The sequence below is a fragment of the Eptatretus burgeri genome, chromosome 14 (assembly GCF_056783735.1).
Source record: "Eptatretus burgeri isolate ZD-2024b chromosome 14, Ebu_testis_v1, whole genome shotgun sequence".
Taxonomy (NCBI): domain Eukaryota; kingdom Metazoa; phylum Chordata; class Myxini; order Myxiniformes; family Myxinidae; genus Eptatretus; species Eptatretus burgeri.
Genome location: NC_140974.1, coordinates 8,199,064 through 8,204,063, shown reverse-complemented (window position 1 = coordinate 8,204,063; position 5,000 = coordinate 8,199,064). Strand labels below are relative to the sequence as shown.

The following is a 5,000-nucleotide window of genomic DNA, read 5'->3' as shown; positions in this document are numbered from 1 at the left end:
AAATCATCTCCCCCTCCAGGATTTCTGGTGAGGAGGGTGTATGATATGTACACTCTGCAGGATTAAAAACCAAACCTGTCAAAGGGCGGAGGAGCTCATTGTGAGCCAACGGCCATCCATTTCTTGTGCCCAACTGTGTCTGCAGACATCCTCCTGCAGTTGGGTTACTTATTTTTAGGAGGTTGGTGGCAGTAATTGCACTCCAGCCACCAAAAAATATTTAATTCCGCAGAAATCAAAAAATGTCAAATCCGAAAAACCACTTCATGGGATTACTTCCTGTGATGCTTGGTATTCCAGCGCTGGTGGTGTGGGAAAGGAGAGTGACCATGGGCTCGTTGATGATCGCTGGAGGATGATCCAGAAATATAGGGTCTACCGCAGTGCTCAGTACCTCAATACTGACCACAAGCTTGTTGTAGCAACTCTGAAGTTGTAGGTTAAATCTGGGAGAATGGTACCATCCCAGCCAAGGCTGGATGTTGGCAAGCTCAAGAATGAGAAGGGAGCTGAGGAGTTTGCGAACAGGCTGAGTGGGGATTAGGAGGGTCTGGTTGCTTTGGGAATCATGAGGAGTTGTGGAGTGCCTTTAAGACATCCGTCCTTGATGTTGCCTGTGGATGTCTTGGAACTCACCATCAGGCAAAGAATAATTTTGTCTCTCAAGGGACACTGGGTACCATTGACCAGGGTCGCAGGGCCAGTTTTAATGGCAGAGCTGAACTGTTCAGGGAGTTGAAGCATAAAGAAGTACGTGCACGAAGGATGGACAAGGATGCCTATGTGTGAGGAATCTGTGAGGGGGGTAAAGCAACGCCAGTGATGAAATGATTCTTGTTCTGCTTACAGGGGAATTCACACATTGTGTTCCACCAAGCCCACCCCTTGGTGTACTACAGTTAGAGCAGAGGGTGGTGGGCTCTTGACAGTGGAATCCGAAGTGACGGCCCACTGGGCAGGGTTACTATGAGCGGCTGCACCAGGCTAATCCACCAGCTGTCAAGTTGGATGTCAGGGTTGTTACTATCCCTATTGCTGACCCTCCAATCAACTGTCATCCACCTTCATTTGTGGAAACACAGCCTACGGTGAACCAGTTGAAATGAGGGTAAAACTCCTGGGGTCTGCGGCATCCATGCTGAACTTCACAAGGCTGGTGGAAATGCTGCACTCATGTCGTTGCATGCTGTTCTGTGCTCTGTTTGGAGATCATGCATCATCTCAACTGACTGGAAGAGGAACCTTGCTGTCCCTCTCTGGAAAGGGAAGGGTGATTGCCAGGACTGCAATAACTATCAAGGGGTGACGCTGCTCTCAATTCTGTGCAAGTTCTTTGCTCAGATAATTATTGATAGGGTCCGCCACCATCTGCTTGAGCACCAGTGCCAAGAGGAGTCAGGCTTTACACCAAAGAGGTGAACGATTGACCGTATCCTTGCTCTTTAGGTCCTCACCAAACGCAGATGAGAGTTTCGGTAGGGTCTGCTTGCAGCCTATGTTGATCTCTATAAGGCATTTGATTCAGTGAATCGGGATGCCCTCTGGAGGATTCTTGGTCTTCGTGGGGTACCACTAAAACTGATCAATCTGATGTCTGAACTAAACTACGATACAGAGAGTGCTGTGAGATGTGGTGATACCATCTTCAACTCATTTCCAGTTGTTACTGGAGCTTGTCAGGAGTGTACTGGCCCCAGCACTTTTGAGTGCTTGCATGGACTGTATTCTGGGGAGGATTCCGGAGCGATCAAGCTGTCGTGCATTATTTGGGAATGTCAAGATCACTGACCTTGATTTCGCAGATTATGCAGTCATCTTTGCGGAGACTCTCAATGTGCTAAGTGAGGAGTCGGAGCCACTGGGATTACGGTTTTCCTGGGTCAAAACTAAGATCCAGGCTTTCAATGACAAGTGGATGCTGCTTTCTTGTCTGCACCTGTGATATTCATGTCTCTGCTGGCTGAGAGCGAGAGGTCAATCGACGTCTGGGTCATGCCTGGTGAGTCATGGATTCACTGGATCATGGAGTGTTGCGCTGACGGTACCTGTGCAGGATGAATGTCTGAGTATTCAGTTCCTTGGTGCTTCCAGTTTTGCTCTTTGAATGTGAGACTTGGACTCTGACCAAGGATCTGAGAGGGAGACTTAATTATTTTGGTACCAGGTCTCTTCAGAGAATCGTTGGTTATCGTTGGTCAGACTTTGTGCCCAATGAGCGGTTACAATGAGAGACTCAAATGAAATTTGTTACCTTCATCTTCCTTAAGCATCAGCTGCGGATGTATGGACATGTGGCTCATTTTCCTGACGCTGATCCTACTCACCAGCTTCTCTTAGCGAGGGAGCTTCTTGAGTGGATGAGGCCATTGGGCCAACCACATACCTCTTGGTTGCAACAGGTTGATCGGCATCTCAAGGAGATGGGGATGGGCCAGGCATCTGCCTGGGGGATGGCCAGACGGAGGCCCCTGGAGTACCGGCGGAAAGTGGACGCAGCGACGCGCTGCTCCATCACCTGCTCCCACACATGACCTGACTTTGCCATTGCATTGAGTACATCTGAAATAAACTGTTTTTTTTTTTTGTTGGGTTTTTTTTAACCCCGAGCATACAAATAAAAAACAGGGTTAGGCACTGGGTTCACTTAAAAAACAGGGTTAGGCAATGGGTTCACTTTGTCTGTCTGTCTATAAACGTCAGTTTATTATCAAGGAACAACTTGATTTCAATTGAATATTACATTTTGAACACAAATTGGAACACAGTCGAGTAGGACTTGGCTCTGAATTTGGAAAATCTCCACCTGGGCGTGCACACACAGTACCACTACTTTTTTTTTTAGTCCACCTGTCTGTCTGGCAGCAAAACAAAATTACAAATCTTTCCAAACAGAAAACTTACTGATTTTTGGAAGGTCATAAAGGAGGCAAAGAAGAGGCACAAATAATTCATGAAAAATGCTAAACTAGATGGTATTCAAAGAATAGTTACCCCACACAGTCTTGAGAAGGACTTGTTGTGAGCCAACTCTTCTGGTGGGAAATTTATACTGACAAAAATTAAATTCAAATCAAATGGAAGACCAAATAAAACAGAGAGTGCAGTGGAGTCATCAGAAGGAACCTGATCAAGCAAAAAGCAAAGATTAACTCATCGGGAGGAACCTAGACATGAATCAGGTTGCAACTACTACTCTACCCTCAAACCCATCCAAGCAAAGTTAAGTGAGGGTTATTCAAAAAATAATTAAAATATATAAGAATTCAGATTCAAAAAATGAAATAATTCTGGCTGACAGACCATCCGATCAGGTTGAAATTGAAAACATAGATTCCGCATCACTACTCGATCATAATTTTGAAGTTTCATGTTGATTTATGCAGCGGTTCAAGACAGATAATTTTGTTTAATGTTTTCCTGCAATCCAGTATGGCTGCCCAACCATGTGACCTCTCAATTACCCATTAAACACAATTATCCATGAAATTGTATCAATTATTCTGGTATCCCCAAGAATTGGAGCATGCGTGTGAAGTTTCCCCTCATTCTGTCCAGCCATTCTGGAGAACATTTTAAGGGGTTTTAGTGTAAATCCAATATGGCTGCCAAACCATGTGACCCATGACATCATAGGTGGGGAACTTTTGTTGCTCATGGATTGGTAGTCAGATTTGTAAAGGTTCTCTTCAATCTGTTCAGCCATTTTGGTAAAGATGATTTTTGAAGATTTTTGTTTTTTAATATTGCTGCTGAACCACGTGACCGATGCCACAATAAAAAAAAATTTTCTGATGATCAATTTATGCCTAGATGACCCTCAAACATTTTCATACTGTTCAGATGTTGTGTTCTACGTATGCAATTATGACGTCATAATGAAGGCACCCATGACATCTTTTTAAAATATCACAATTCTTTCCCATGGGGAGTACTTGACAGGTGCCAAGTTTCAATTTTTTCTATGGAGCAATTTTGGAGCTACTGATGTCCAACTTTTCTCTTTTCCAACATGGCTGCCACACCACGTTACATATGACAACATGATCAATCCGTTAAGCAGTTCTCGAGAAAGTGGAATAACAAAATGCAGACAAATACATACACACGTATGGCAACGATCACGTAACCCTGCTTTTTTATTTGTGAATGTGGACTAATGAGATGGTGTAAAAGATGGTGCAGCTATGGCAGTAAAGCTCTCAAAAAGTTGATTATTTTTTATTTTTCTACAGCCTTTAAAATCATGATTTTATATCATTTGAATTACATTGCCGAAAGAAAGTCTACACCCCTTTCAAAATTTTCACCTTTTGTTGCCTCATAGCCTGGAATGATATTGCATTAAATCAGACTGCTTTTTCCAACTTTTTATTTACACATAGCAACCGGCACATTCCAAGTGAAAAACAAATTCTATAAATTTCAGAAAATTAATAAAAAATACACGAGAATATCTTGGTTGGATAAGTGTTCACCCTCCTGAGTTAATACTTGATGGAAACACCATTGACAGCAATTACAGCTGTGAGTCTGTTGGGATAGGTCTCTCACAAATTTATACACCTTGATTGGGCAATATTTTCCCATTCTTCTGTACAAAACTGTTCAAACTCAGTCAAGTTGTGTGGGAAGTGTTGATGGACAGCAATCTTCAAGTCCTGCTACACATTTTCGATTGGATTTAGGTCGGGGCTCTGACTAGGTCACTCAAGGACATTTATCTTTTTGTTCCTTCGCCACTCGAGTGCAGTTTCGGCTGGGTGCTTTGGGTCATTCTCATGCTGAATGGTAAACTAGCATTCCAATTTCAACTTTCTTGCAGAGGGCTGCATGTTTTCCTCTCGGATTGGTGTGTGTGTATATATATATATATGTGTATATATATATATATATATATATATATATATATATATATATATATATATATATATATATATATATATATATATATATATTGTTACGAATTTGGGAATTCAATTGCACACAACATTCAGGTTCCT

General features: G+C 42.6%; 1 protein-coding gene across 1 annotated transcript in view; it reads right to left on the bottom strand.

Annotated features, from left to right (window-relative positions):
• Nucleotides 1-5,000, bottom strand: part of LOC147012616 (uncharacterized) — a 175,901-nt gene that overhangs the window by 102,923 nt on the left and 67,978 nt on the right. The window lies entirely within an intron of this gene.